The sequence below is a fragment of the Hyperolius riggenbachi genome, chromosome 2 (genome assembly GCF_040937935.1).
Source record: "Hyperolius riggenbachi isolate aHypRig1 chromosome 2, aHypRig1.pri, whole genome shotgun sequence".
Classification (NCBI taxonomy): domain Eukaryota; kingdom Metazoa; phylum Chordata; class Amphibia; order Anura; family Hyperoliidae; genus Hyperolius; species Hyperolius riggenbachi.
Window position 1 is genome coordinate 14318285 of NC_090647.1, and position 16127 is coordinate 14334411.

Here is a 16127-nt window from a genome sequence, read left to right on the forward strand (position 1 = left end):
GCCCGGGGACAAAGACTATTAATGCGCCCCCCCAAAGTCAAGGTTGCGCCGCGCCAAAAAGGGGCGTGGTCACATAATAAATGTGGGCGTGGTTATGGGTGGAGCCAAATGTATATGGAGGTTAGCAGGCTCACGCTCACCCACCCTCCCTCAGTATGTACCTTCCAGCATGTTCCAAGACAAATTCAGCAATCATGAGCCCCCCCCATCAAGACAAATTCAGCAATCATGAGACCCCCAACATAACCAACTCAGCAATCATGAGGCCCCCAACAAGACAAATTTAGCAATCATGAGGCCCCCAACAAGACAAATTCAGCAATCATGAGGCCCCCAACAAGACAAATTCAGCGATCTTGAGGCCCCCAACAAATCATGAGGCCCCCAACAAGACAAATTCAGTAACCATAAGGCCCCCAACAAGACAAATTCAGCAGTCATGAGTCACATAAATAGACAGCATTTCACATAAATAGGTAGAATGCCCCCTTAATATGGTAGACACCTCTCACCTGGCAGCAGTTCTCCAAAATACACTCAATCTGACGTGGTTCCCCAAAAATAGGTAGCCCCAGGTCTATAGTTGTCCCCAGAATAGGTGGCCAGCAGTATAGATGTCCCCAGAATAGGTGGCCAGCGGTATAGATGTCCCCAGAATAGGTGGCCAGCGGTATAGATGTCCCCAGAACAGGTAGCCAGGGGTAGAGATGTCCACAGAACAGGTAGCCAGGGGTATATGTGCCCAGTATATGTAGGCAGGGATATGTGTGCCCAGTATATGTAGCCAGAGGTATATGTGCCCAGTATATGTAGCCAGGGGTATATATGCCCAGTATATGTAGCCAGGAGAATAATATGTGCCCAGTATATATAGTCAGGCGTATATGTGCCCAGTATATGTAGCCAGGGGTATATATGCCCAGTCCATGTAGCCAGGGGGTATATATGCCCAGTATATGTAGCCAGGGGGTATATATGCCCAGTATATGTAGCCAGGGGGTATATATGCCCAGTATATGTAGCCAGGGGGTATATATGCCCAGTATATGTAGCCAGAGGTATATATGCCCAGTATATGTAGTCAGGGGGTATATATGCCCAGTCCATGTAGCCAGGGGGTATATATGCCCAGTATATGTAGCCAGGGGTATATATGCCCAGTATATGTAGCCAGGGGTATATATGCCCAGTATATGTAGCCAGGGGGTATATATGCCCAGTCCATGTAGCCAGGGGGTATATATGCCCAGTATATGTAGCCAGGGGTATATATGCCCAGTATATGTAGCCAGGGGGTATATATGCCCAGTCCATGTAGTCAGGGGGTATATATGCCCAGTATATGTAGCCAGGGGTATATATGCCCAGTATATGTAGCCAGGGGTATATATGCCCAGAGTAGGTAGCCAGGGGTATATATGCCCAGTATATGTAGCCAGGGGGTATATATACCCAGTCCATGTAGCCAGGGGGTATATATGCCCAGTCCATGTAGCCAGGGGGTATATATGCCCAGTATATGTAGCCAGGGGTATATATGCCCAGTATATGTAGCCAGGGGGTATATATGCCCAGTCCATGTAGCCAGGGGGTATATATGCCCAGTCCATGTAGCCAGGGGGTATATATGCCCAGTATATGTAGCCAGGGGGTATATATGCCCAGTATATGTAGCCAGGGGGTATATATGCCCAGTATATGTAGCCAGGGGGTATATATGCCCAGTAGATGTAGCCAGGGGGTATATATGCCCAGTAGATGTAGCCAGGGGTATATATGCCCAGTAGATGTAGCCAGGGGTATATATGCCCAGTAGATGTAGCCAGGGGGTATATATGCCCAGTATATGTAGCCAGGGGGTATATATGCCCAGTATATGTAGCCAGGGGGTATATATGCCCAGTAGATGTAGCCAGGGGTATATATGCCCAGTAGATGTAGCCAGGGGTATATATGCCCAGTAGATGTAGCCAGGGGGTATATATGCCCAGTATATGTAGCCAGGGGGTATATATGCCCAGTATATGTAGCCAGGGGGTATATATGCCCAGTAGATGTAGCCAGGGGGTATATATGCCCAGTAGATGTAGCCAGGGGTATATATGCCCAGTAGATGTAGCCAGGGGTATATATGCCCAGTAGATGTAGCCAGGGGGTATATATGCCCAGTAGATGTAGCCAGGGGGTATATATGCCCAGTAGATGTAGCCAGGGGTATATATGCCCAGTAGATGTAGCCAGGGGTATATATGCCCAGTAGATGTAGCCAGGGGTATATATGCCCAGTGGATGTAGCCAGGGGTATATATGCCCAGTAGATGTAGCCAGGGGTATATATGCCCAGTAGATGTAGCCAGGGGTATATATGCCCAGTAGATGTAGCCAGGGGGTATATATGCCCAGTATATGTAGCCAGGGGTATATATGCCCAGTAGATGTAGCCAGGGGTATATATGCCCAGTAGATGTAGCCAGGGGTATATATGCCCAGTAGATGTAGCCAGGGGTATATATGCCCAGTAGATGTAGCCAGGGGTATATGTGCCCAGTAGATGTAGCCAGGGGTATATGTGCCCAGTAGATGTAGCCAGGGGTATATATGCCCAGTAGATGTAGCCAGGGGTATATATGCCCAGTAGATGTAGCCAGGGGGTATATATGCCCAGTAGATGTAGCCAGGGGTATATATGCCCAGAGTAGGTAGCCAGGTGTCCCCCTCCCTGCCTCCCCAGCAGGAGGGGAGCAGCGCAGAGAAGAGGGAGAGCTGCTCTCTCTCCCTCGCTGTCCCCTCCATTAATGTCCGGGTGCTGGCAGTGGCGGGCGGAACTTACCTCCGTCTCGTCGCAGCGCGGATGGATCTGCCGCTTCTCTGGTCTAGTCCAGACCAGAGCAGCGGCTGCGGGATCCGAACTTCCGGCCGGCGCTGGAGCGAGACGGAGGTGAGTCCCGCCCGCTGCGCCAGCACCCGGACAATAACGGAGGGGACAGCGATGGAGGGAGGGAGAGCCCTAAGGTAGTGTTGGGCGAACAGTGTTCGCCACTGTTCGGGTTCTGCAGAACATCACCCTGTTCGGGTGATGTTCGAGTTCGGCCACATGGCCGAACTAAGAGCGCATGGCCGAACGTTCCCCGAACGTTCGGCTAGCGCTGTGATTGGCCGAACGGGTCACGTGGTTCGGGCCCGAACGCGCTCTGATTGGCCGAACGGTCACGTGGTTCGGGTAAATAAATACCCGAACCACGTCATATCTCCGCCATTTGTCTGTGGGTTTAGCTTTGGGTAGGCAGGCAGGGTAGTTCGCTCTCCAGCCACGCTAGCCAGGGTCCCCCCCAGTCATTGTGTGTCGCTGCTGGGAACAGTAGTACACCGCTCGCTCAGCCACACTATATATAGCATTGTTTACTGCCACTGTGTACCTCGCTCAGCCACGCTATATATATAGCATTGTGTTTTCTGACACTCTGTGTACACGGCTTAGCCTGACTAATATAGCATTGTGTGTACTGCCACTGTGCACCTCGCTCAGCCACGCTATATATAACATTGTGTGTACTGCCACTGTGCACCTCGCTCAGCCACGCTATATATAGCATTGTGTGTACTGCCACTGTGCACCTCGCTCAGCCACGCTATATATAGCATTGTGTGTACTGCCACTGTGCACCTCGCTCAGCCACGCTATATATATAGCATTGTGTTTTCTGACACTCTGTGTACACGGCTTAGCCTGACTAATATAGCATTGTGTGTACTGCCACTGTGCACCTCGCTCAGCCACGCTATATATAGCATTGTGTGTACTGCCACTGTGCACCTCGCTCAGCCACGCTATATATAGCATTGTGTTTTCTGACACTCTGTGTACACGGCTTAGCCTGACTAATATAGCATTGTGTGTACTGCCACTGTGCACCTCGCTCAGCCACGCTATATATAGCATTGTGTTTACTGCCACTCTGTGTACACCGCTCAGCCAGACTATATACCGTTGTTTACTGACACTCTGTGTACACCGCTCAGCCAGACTATATACCATTGTTTACTGACACTCTGTGTACACCGCTCAGCCAGACTATATACCATTGTTTACTGACACTCTGTGTACACCGCTCAGCCAGACTATATACCATTGTTTACTGACACTCTGTGTACACCGCTCAGCCAGACTATATACCATTGTTTACTGACACTCTGTGTACACCGCTCAGCCAGACTATATACCATTGTTTACTGACACTCTGTGTACACCGCTCAGCCAGACTATATACCATTGTTTACTGACACTCTGTGTACACCGCTCAGCCAGACTATATACCATTGTTTACTGACACTCTGTGTACACCGCTCAGCCAGACTATATACCATTGTTTACTGACACTCTGTGTACACCGCTCAGCCAGACTATATACCATTGTTTACTGACACTCTGTGTACACCGCTCAGCCAGACTATATACCATTGTTTACTGACACTCTGTGTACACCGCTCAGCCAGACTATATACCATTGTTTACTGACACTCTGTGTACACCGCTCAGCCAGACTATATACCATTGTTTACTGACACTCTGTGTACACCGCTCAGCCAGACTATATACCATTGTTTACTGACACTCTGTGTATACCGCTCAGCCAGACTATATTGCATTGTTTACTGACACTCTGTGTACACCGCTCAGCCAGACTATATACCATTGTTTACTGACACTCTGTGTACACCGCTCAGCCAGACTATATACCATTGTTTACTGACACTCTGTGTACACCGCTCAGCCAGACTATATACCATTGTTTACTGACACTCTGTGTACACCGCTCAGCCAGACTATATACCATTGTTTACTGACACTCTGTGTACACCGCTCAGCCAGACTATATACCATTGTTTACTGACACTCTGTGTACACTGCTCAGCCAGACTATATACCATTGTTTACTGCCACTCTGATTCTGCTGGGAACAGTAGTACACCGCTCGCTCAGCCAGACTATATGGCATTGTGTTTACTGCCACTCTGTGTACACCGCTCAGCCACACTATATAGCATTGCGTACTCTGCCAGTCAGTGTGTATATTGCTGGGATCAGTAATACTCCACTCACCGTCAACCACTATATGAGCTCAACATGAGTTCCCTAGAGACCTCCGCTGTGAGCAGCACTCCCAACAACAGCAACAGCCAACGCCCCACGCAAGCTATAACATCCACCCCAGCAGCCAGTGGTCAGCAGCAGCCCTCCCCGGAGGAGAACGTTGTGTCCATCGGTCCGGCGCCAGAGCGATTAATGAGGGCTGCCATTGAGGAGATGATGGGGCCTGATGTGGAGGAGGAGGTCTGGCTCAGGCCAGCATCCCAAGTTAATGTTGAGGACGATGAGGGGTCTGTGTCTGGGGATGTTGGGGTGGCAGAGGTGGTGGGTGGGTCAGACTCAGGAGAAGAGTTGTATGATGAGGATGATGATCGGGACCATCTGTATGTCCCTCAGAGTCTGACCCCGGAAAACATGTTGTATCGTGTGTTTAGGTACTAAAATCTGCGTTCCCTCCCAGTAGTGTTGGGCGAACAGTGTTTGCCACTGTTCGGGTTCTGCAGAACATCACCCTGTTCGGGGTGACTATATAGCAGACTATATAGCATTGTGTTTAATGCCACTCTGTGTACACGGCTCAGCCACACTATATAGCATTGTGTTTACTTCCACTCTGTGTCTGCTGGGAACAGTAGTACACCGCTCACCCGCCACTGTATAGCATTGTGCTCTGTGTCGCTGCTGACAAAAGTGGTACACCGCTCACCCACCACTGTATAGCATTTCTGTACTGCCACTGTACTGCTGCCAGTCAGCGTGTACTTTAAGGATAAGTGAAATGAGGAAGAAATCCGGTGAAAGAGGGAGGGGCAAGGGAAGAGGTGTTTCCCCTGACGGTTCACGTACAGGCCACAGGGGAGCACCCAAGAAAACCCACTCAATACCGCCCATGTTGTCCAGGACAACAACCCTCACAGATCCAAAAGAACAGGACCAGATAATTACTTGGATGACCTCTCAAGCGTCCAGCAGTGGGTTAAGCAGCACCAGCACATCACGCACGAGGTCCCGAGTCCTCAGCCAGTTACAAGGAGCCAGTGGGCACAAAGCTGACACAACCGGCAGCGACACCACGCACACAACTGCCAGATAACCAGACGACGTTGGAGTGAGCTGCGCAGAGGTTGTTCTGGGGAGCTCTACTCCACGGCGGCGGCCCCCCACAATGACATATGACGAGTTTGAGGAGATGGAAGAGGAGGGTATGGACAATATGGACATAGACCCAGATTTTGTTTGTGAACGAGAACATCGCCGTCGTAGCAGCAGCACAGATGAGTCTGTTGAAGAACCCACTGCTGCACGAGTTCGCCTTGTGCCACAAGGTAGGCGGCGCGCAATTTCAGGCACCGCAAGCATGGTTCAAGTGAGAGGCAAAAGAGGCGCAAACAGAAATCGCCAGCAAGGCAGGTGCTCCAAAGTCTGGGCTTTCTTTGAAGACTGCACTGAGGATGTTACCATGGCGATTTGCAAGGTGTGCAAGACCCGCCTGAGCAGGGGGAAAAGTATTAACAACCTCTCCACCACCAGCATGAGCCGCCACATTCTATCCAAACATCCCACACTGTGGGCAAACGCGGCAGGACAGGGTACCACCAGCAACACTGCCTCCCTTGGGTTCACCAGACTCACCACCAGACCCGCCTCAGCAGCAGCAGTAGTCCAGCCATTGCGTGGTTCACAACATTCACAAACATCAGACGATGCTGACACTGTCACTTTCCGGACTAGTGCTCTTGAGGTCTCCCAGTGTTCATCAAACACAACAACCAACAGCCCTTCGGTGTGCAGCCCTACGGTTGAGTTGTCTGTCTCTGAGATGTTTGAGCGCAAGAGGAAATTGCCAGCAAATGACCCCCGGGCCGTGGCAGTAACAGCCAGCCAGCATAGCCAAGGTTCTGGCCTGCGAAATGCTGCCATATCGAGTGGTGGAGACAAACAGCTTCAAGGGCATGATGTCAGTGGCCATCCCACGTTACGTGGTTCCCAGCTGCTACCACTTTGCGCGCTCTGCAGTGCCTGAGTTGCATGAGCACGTGGTCAGCTAAATAACCCGAAGCTTGAAGAATGCCGTTGCCTGCAAGGTTCACCTCACCACTGACACCTGGACGAGTGCGTTCGGCCAGGGTCGATACATCTCCCTTACCGCGCACTGGGTGAACCTTGTGGAGCCTGGCAGCGATTCCTCACCTGCTACGGCGCGGGTGTTGCCCACGCCGCAAACAGCTGCACCGCCGTCCCTCCCACTGGATAACAACAGCAGCACCTACCTCTCTGACTCCTTCTCCTCCAACGCATCTCAAAGCTGTACCTCATCCGGAAACGCTAACCCAGCACCAGCAGCAGTAGGATCGTGGAAGCAGTGCAGCACAGCTGTTGGCATGCGTCAGCAAGCGTTGCTGAAGCTGATCTGCCTTGGGGATAAGCAGAACACAGGGGAGGAAATTTGGAGGGGAATAAAGGAACAGACAGATTTGTGGCTGGCACCGCTGGACCTGAAACCGGGCATGAAGCTAGACACCTGGCACGAACTGGCAATGTACGCAATAGAGGTGCTGGCTTGCCCGGCAGCCAGCGTTATGTCGGAACGCTGTTTCAGTGCTGCCGGAGGCATCGTCACAGATCGGCGTATCCGCCTCTCCACAGAAAATGCAGACCGCCTGACTCAAATTAAAATGAATCAATCCTGGATTGGAAACGACTACGCAACACTCCAGGACCCCAACCAAGTAACATGACCAATGAACATCTGGGATGGTTTAGCGTTTCCGGTCCCTGTTTATTGAACCTCTCATCTGTATTACATTTATGACTGCATGGCGGTACAAAGCATGCTATCCGCACGCTTCTTGTCCTCATGCAAGGCCTGGGTTGTTGTGTCTCACAAAGCGTGGCCTTCTCCTCCTGCGCCTCCTCCTGTTCCATCACGTGTGCTGCTGCTGCTGGGTTAGCGTTGCCGGTCCCTGTTTATAGAACCTCTTATCTTTATTACATTTATGACTGCATGCATGGCGGTAAAAAGCATGCTATCCGCACGCTTTTTGTCCTCATGCAAGGCCTGGGTTGTTGTGTCTCACAAAGCGTGGCCTTCTCCTCCTGCGCCTCCTCCTGTTCCATCACGTGTGCTGCTGCTGCTGGGTTAGCGTTGCCGGTCCCTGTTTATAGAACCTCTTATCTTTATTACATTTATGACTGCATGCATGGCGGTAAAAAGCATGCTATCCGCACGCTTTTTGTCCTCATGCAAGGCCTGGGTTGTTGTGTCTCACAAAGCGTGGCCTTCTCCTCCTGTGCCTCCTCCTGTTCCATCACGTGTGCTGCTGCTGCTGCTGCTGGGTTAGCGTTGCCGGTCCCTGTTTATGGAACCTCTTATCTTTATTACATTTATGACTGCATGGCGGTACAAAGCATGCTATCCGCACGCTTCTTGCCCTCATGCAAGGCCGGGGTTGTTGTGTCTCACAAAGCGTGGCCTTCTCCTCCTGCGCCTCCTCCTGTTCCATCACGTGTGCTGCTGCTGGGTTAGCGTTACCGGTCCCTTTTCCTGGAACCTCTTATATGTATTACATTTATGACTGCATGCCGACAAAAAACATGTTACCTGTGCAAAGAAAACAGACATTTCCCGCATTTAAAAGACAGTTTTCCCTTTGAAATTTTAAAATCGATTTTCTCAAAAACTATAAGCTCTTTTTGCTAATTTTTTTTTTCCTCTTGTACCCACTCCCAAGGTGCACATACCCTGTAAATTTGGGGTATGTAGCATGTAAGGAGGCTTTACAAACCACAAAAGTTCGGGTCCCCATTGACTTCCATTATGTTCGGAGTTCGGGTCGAACACCCGAACATCGCGGCCATGTTCGGCCTGTTCGGCCCGAACCCGAACATCTAGATGTTCGCCCAACACTACCCTAAGGTGAGAGAAGGGGGGGAGATGGCCCCCTTCTCCACCGTCCGCATAGCTCTCCCTCTTCTCTTCTCTGCGCTGCTCCCCTCCGCAGAAAAAAAAAAAAATCAGCTCAGCTGGGCGCCCTTAGGGACCCGGCGCCCGGGGGCACTTGACCTACCCCGACCCCCCCCTAGCTCCGCGCCTGATCGCTTGAACAGTGCTCCGTGGGATGTTCAAGGCTTTGGAAATCTTTTTGTAGCCTAAGCCTGCTTTAAATTTCTCAATAACTTGATCCCTGACCTGTCTTGTGTGTTCTTTGGACTTCACAGTGTTGTTGCTCTCAATATTCTCTTAGACAACCTCTGAGGCCCTCACAGAGCAGCTGTATTTGTACTGACATTAGATTACACACAGGTGCATTCTACTTAGTCATTAGCACTCATCAGGCAATGTCTATAGGCAGCTGACTGCACTCAGATCAAAGGGGGGGGGGGGGAATAATTATGCACACACCACTTTGCAGTTATTTATTTGCAAAAAATTGTTTGGAATCATGTATGAGTTTTGTTCCACTTCTCATGTGTACACCACTTTGTGTTGGTCTTTCATGTGGAATTCCAATAAAATTGATTCATGTTTGTGGCAGTAATATGACAAAATGTGGAAAACTTTAAGGGGGCCGAATACTTTTGCAACCCACTATAAACTGGATGAAAAAAAAAGTAGTTAAACTTACCTGGGGCTTCTTCCTGTCCCCTGTAGCCGTCCTGTGTCTTCGCCGTGATTCTGCAATGCTCCACTCCCCCGCAGTGCCCCTCTGCCAGCAGGGTGTGCCCCCCCAGTCTGCACACCTCCTGATCATGTCCCCATGGATGGGAGTGCTCTGTGCATGAGTGGTACTTAAACATTTCTACTGCACATGTGCAGAACACTCCTGGCAATGGGAGCGCGGTGGAGGATGCACTCAGACAGCACTGTTCATGTGCAGTGGTCGCTGATTCGCCAAGTCATCTCACTGACAGAGGGGCACTGGGGGTAACTGGGGCACCGTAGAATGACAGCACAGAAACAGGGCAGCTGCATGTTTTCATTCAGTTTAGCTACCCTTTAAGTTAAAGCACCACTGAACTGAAACAATTTTTTTTCTTAGAATTTCTAAAATCGATTTTTCTCTAAAAACTACAAGGTCTTTTTGAAAAAATTGCTATGTTAAAGTGACCTGAACTCTTGCACAGGACAAAATGAAAAATAGAGAAATGCACCCTGTATGTATTAAGAGAGTTTAGCCTGTCTAATTCCCCCTCATCTGTGACTAATCACCACTGTAATTTGACATCTCAGCTGTGTCAGCTCAGAAATCTCATCTGCTATGGCAGAGCAGCTAATTTGTAAACACAGGGTGTTAACAATATGTCTGCTTACATGAAAGCAGGAAGTAGACACACTGCAGATCTATTGCAGGATTTGTATCAGCTGTAGCAAATAAATGTTTTTCTGTAAAGGTTTTTATTTGGTTATTATAATTCAGAGCAGAGAGAAAGTTCTGAGTTCAGGTCCTATTTAAAGAAAATCTGTAACTAAAAAAACCTCCCCTGGGGGGTACTCACCTCGAGTGGGGGAAGCCTCCGGATCCTATTGAGGCTTCCCCCATCCTCCTCGGTCCCACAGCGGCGGCGATAAAGCTCCCCGAACAGCGGGGATGTAAATATTTACCTTCCCGGCTCCACCGCAGGCGCAGTATCAGCTCTCCGCTCGGAGATAGGTGGAAATAGCCGATCGCTGTCGGGTCACTCTACTGCGCAGGAGAAAGTCTCCTGCGCAGGTGCAAGTCTCCTGCACCTGTGCAGTAGAGCCGACCCAACAGAGATCAGCTATTTTTGCCTATTTCCGAGTGGCGAGCCACAACAGCGCCTGCAATGGAGCCAGAAAAGGTAAATATTGTACAGTCTAACAAACTGTCGCCTGTGCGTTCCGTGGGCTGCAGCTAGACCGCCATGGGACACAGGAGGACAGGGAGTACCCTCAGGGAACTTTTTTCGTTTCAGAGCTGTAAGTAATAGCGGAGATGCCGCCGCTGAGTCAAGCGGCATGGCGGCTATCTCCGCGTATCAACCGGCGGCCTCTGCCGCGTGGGTACATGCTCAGGGTCCTTCCATTGCTCACAGGTTAAGAGCTACGCGCACGCGAGCAGAGCGACAGGAACTTTATGCAGCTAAGAGGGGAGTCAGCTGATCATGCGGTCAGCTGACTCCAGCTAGCATCCGGATTGGCTGAGTGACTGGGGCGGCGCTGTGGAGCATGTTGACTATATATAGAGCAGGTCTGTCAGTAGCTCCGCGTCTGCTGTTGCGAATGCTATAGTGTGTTAGCGCTCAGACCCTAGTCAGATCCCAAAGTGTGCTAGAACCAGCCAGATTCTGTTGATAGTTTTAAAGTACTATTGCATTGTTTATCTGTTATGACCTTTTGTTTGCTCTGACTATTCTTCCGTTTGTCGATTCTGTACCTCAGTCTATCTGATTCACGTTGCCAACCCTGCCTGTCCTAGACGTTGAATCAGTCTTCCGTTTCTGCACTGTATCTGTCCGCTCGTTGCCAACTCTGTCTGTCTGACCTCGCTACCCGCATCAGTAGGACCTGCCACTGGTGAGGGAAACTAGTTTCTTACACCAACCTCTCAGGTGTAGGATACTGCTGCTTAGTTGTGATTAGTGTTGGGCGAACAGTGTTCGCCACTGTTCGGGGTTCTGCAGAACATCACCCTGTTCGGGTGATGTTCGAGTTCGGCCGAACACCTGGTGGTGTTCAGCCGAACTGTTCGCGTTCGTCCGAACGGCTCAATTCCTGGCCGAACCTGGCCGAACAGGGCCCCTGTTCGGCCGAACAGGGCCCTGTTCGGCCGAATACGGCCCCCCTATGGGGTCGCAGGCATAAGGGGGGAGCATGCCCCGATCACGGGGGGGGGGGGTCGGAAATTCCCCCCACCCCCTCCGCTAGCGCTCCCCCCTCTGCCCGCTTCCCCATACAAAAGTTTAAGCAAAGTACCTGTAATAGTGGATGGCCTGGCAGTGGCACTGTGGAGTGAGGAGGAGGAGTCCGGAGAGTGACGCGTTGAGGGAGGCCGGGCAGCGAGCGTGAGGTCAGAGAAAGGGCGGAAGTACCACAAGGGTACTACCGCTGAACCGCCCGCTGCCCGGCCTCCCTCAACGCGTCACTCTCCGGACTCCTCCTCCTCACTCCACAGTGCCACTGCCAGGCCATCCACTATTACAGGTACTTTGCTTAAACTTTTGTATGGGGAAGCGGGCAGAGGGGGGAGCGCTAGCGGAGGGGGTGGGGGGAATTTCCGACCCCCCCCCCCGCGATCGGGGCATGCTCCCCCCTTATGCCTGCGACCCCATAGGGCCCCCAAAAGCAGGATGTTCGGGAAGTTCGGGGTTCGGCCCGAACATGCCGAACATCTCGGCCATGTTCGGCGAACTTTCCCGAACCCGAACATCCAGGTGTTCGCCCATCACTAGTTGTGATACCTGCCCCTCCGGTATTCATAGGCTGCAGTACTGTCTGTATCACTCGCTCTTAGGCGGCAGTACTGCATGTGGTTGCAGCGCCAACTGTATCAACTACTCCTAGGCTGCAAAACAGTCTGTACCACCTGCTCTTCAGAGGGTCCTTAGTCCAGCATCACTAGGATTGTTCCTCCTTGTACTGTGCACCAAACACTACCCGGTTGCAGTACAGTCTGAATCACTTGCTCCACAGGTGGTCAACTGTACAGCATTATTGTGTTCCTTCTCATTGTTGTGATATTCATATGTCCTTTGGCTGCAGTACGGTCTGTCTCATGCACTCATAAGGTGAGCACCGGCTGCAGTACACTCTGAGTCACCCGCTCCTCGGGTGAACTCCCACATCCGTATTACTGTTACACTACACACTATTCCTCTTCTGTTTTCCAGTGTCAGGCTATACTAGTATTATTGGTGATTCTGCAGATCACCACATAATCAGGTATAGCATCTGTATTATTGGTGATACTGCAGATCACCAATAATCAGAGTTCTCTGTGTGCTGACACCAATCGTTACAAGAGCCTCTTTAAGGAGAACACTGGGAGGAAGGGGAACACTTTTTTCAAAAAGAACGTGTAGCTTTTGAGGAAACTAATTTTAAAGAAAAAAGTCATTTTTTAACCACTTACTGCATTTGATAAAGTACTTCTACACCCCCGGAGACTTCATCTTATCTCCAGGGGCATAGATATACATATCTCGTCACGACCAGCTCTGCGCATGCTCCTGCTCGCTGGTGCACGTGCTCCCGCATGCGGTATCATTGCCACCCATTAGTAGGGAGAACAGTGAATGGGAATGCAGTGCCCATTCATTGATCTAAGTCAACGTGTCGGTGATCACTAACCTGCCTGCGGTCATTGTAGTTATGGAAGTAACACGTCCATGCATTACTTCCTGTTTGTGTACTAATAGTACACTCAGGAAGCTAATGAGTGGGGACATCTTGTGGCCAAATGGTAAAATTACTTTTGCATACATTTTTGTTTCCAATAAAAAGACCCACACATACTACAAAAATTAACCCCTTACCTCCCACACTCTCATACATATAACATTTATATTAAAAAAATAACAAAAAAAATATAAATAGTTACCTTAGGGAATTAACTTTTTAAATGAGTACAGTATGTCAAGAGGGTATATTACTGGTATTTTTGCCCTATATGGGTTTTTAATGATGAACGCAAACGTATAAAAATGCACCTTTATTTCCAACTAAAATATTGGCGCCATGCATTGTACTAGGGAAATATTCTAAACGGTGCAATCACTGTGACAAATGGTCAAATAAAATGTGTGGGTTTTATCCACAGTAGAACGCTTTATTTTAAAACTGGTTAATTATGGCTGAAAACTGAGAAATAATGATTTCTTTCAATTTTTTTCATATTATTCCCATTAAAATGTATTTAGAAAAAAATAATTCTAGGCAAAATGTGCCACCCAAAGAAACCCTAATTGGTGGTAAAAAAAAAAAAAAAACAATATGCAGATCATTGTGTTGTGATAAGTAGTGATAAAGTTATTGGCGAATGAAAGGGAAGTGCACTGAAAGGTGAAAATTGCTATGGTCCATAACCTCCTCAGTGGTGAACTGGTTAAACCACGGAAAATGACATTTGCTGCAGTACACATTAATGTATACTAGTTCAGAGTTCTGTATGCACACTTTAGAAGTCAGACAGTGTGATGTCCCTCCTTGTCCCCTTGTTCCCCATACAGGCTAGTATAGCCACAATTCAGAGCTCGGACTGTGTGGGGCTCTGCAGCCTGAGCTATACCAGCCAGCATGGTCCATGGAATTGGGGGAGTCTGGAAGGGAGTGGTGGCCAAGTCTCCCCCTTTGCCCCGGAGCCCTTGTCCAATTCATGGATAAGGGGATCTCCCCCCCCCCCCACCTCCAGTGATCAGGAGGAGAGTAGATGTAACTACCCCCATGCCCATGGGTGTAGGCCCTTGGGGGTCATAGTGGCTGAAGTGTATTAAAAAAACTTGCTGAAACTGAGCCGTGGCTATATTTTACTAATTAGGGCTCTGCAGCTTTAAGAGCTCACTACAGGGCCGTACAAGTCAGCACACAAGTGAACCCCCTCCCCTTTCTGACCACCAACAAAGCTTTCTGTCCCTGCCGGCATATTTGTTTATTTATTCAGGGCTGTGGAGTCAGGACAAAAATCTTCCGACTCCAACTCTGACTCCGACTCCTCAGTTTATGAAACCACGACTCCAACTCCGACTCCGGGTACCCAAAATGGCTCCGACTCAGACTCCTCGGCTCCGACTCCTTAGTCTAATACTTAACAGGGCTGTGGATTTTGTACAAAAATCATCCGACTCTGACTCCCGACTCCGACTCCTCAGTTTATGAAATCAACGACTCCGGCTCCGGGTGGCCAAAATTGCCCCGACTCCGACTCCAACTCCGACTCCACAGCCCTGTATTTATTTATATATTTATTTGTGGGGTTTTTTTTTTAATAAAATTTTACTATTTTTCCCCCTCCCTCCCCCCGCCAGCCAATCAATTGCTCTCCGTGCCGCTCAAGGGGTCAACTGTGTGTCACACGTCTGTCCCCAGTACAGCGGTTCCTTAGATCGCAGTGCTGTAAATAGACAATGGTTTCACCGCCTTACAGTCTCCTAGCGGCAATCGCAGTGCGCCGCGGACAATGTGGCCATGATTGACAGTGGCGCTTCACGCAGGCGCCGTAAGTCCGACCTCGGGGTCGGCCTCTACACCATGCACGGAGACCGGGCCGGCGGCGGAGAGCGAAGCGGTCAGCGTGAGGCAGTCAGCTGCAAGGGGCTTGAGAAAGCCCCAGGTGAGTAAAGGTCAATATAAGGCTGTTGACATATATTAAGCGATTGAGTACAGATCTAAGATCTGAGTACAGTACTATCAGGACTTGTTTATTGCAAATCAGTCACCCCAATAAAGGCGTATAAGAAGAGCCATCATTGGCTAAAATCACCACAAGCCCGCTATAGATAAAGAGCGGGTAACATCAGGTAAGCGGCTGTTTTTGAGGGCGGGTTGGAGGATGCACATACCACTAACTGCATGCTACCGCGGCTGCTGTCAGTGCTGGGTCATCATAAGCAAACAGTACTACGCTATCTTGAGCTTTGTTTGTATAGGAGGAGGAGCCCGACTGAGTATTGATATACAAGAGTGCGCCAGGAATCATGAGGATTCTAGGAACAGCTCCCTAAAGGTGGCCACACACCATACAATTTGTAAACTATCTTTTCAATTCAAGAATTGCAATCAATTTTTCTGACTGATTGTAACATTTAAAAATTCTGGCCAGTGCACCACACACATGTCGTCAATTTTTACCCAATTATGAAAAAACTGATTGAAAACCCTGAGAAAGTTGCTTGGAAGTATATATAAGGAAATTGACAATCTACCACATACCATTCACTCCCGATAGACTTTTGTTGAATAAAAATGCGAAATCCGATCAGATTTCTTGCTCAAATAAAAAAAATATTTATTTTATTGTATCGTGTGTGGCCACCTTAAAAGGGAATGTTCGAGGAAACAAAAAAATAATCTACTTACCTGGGG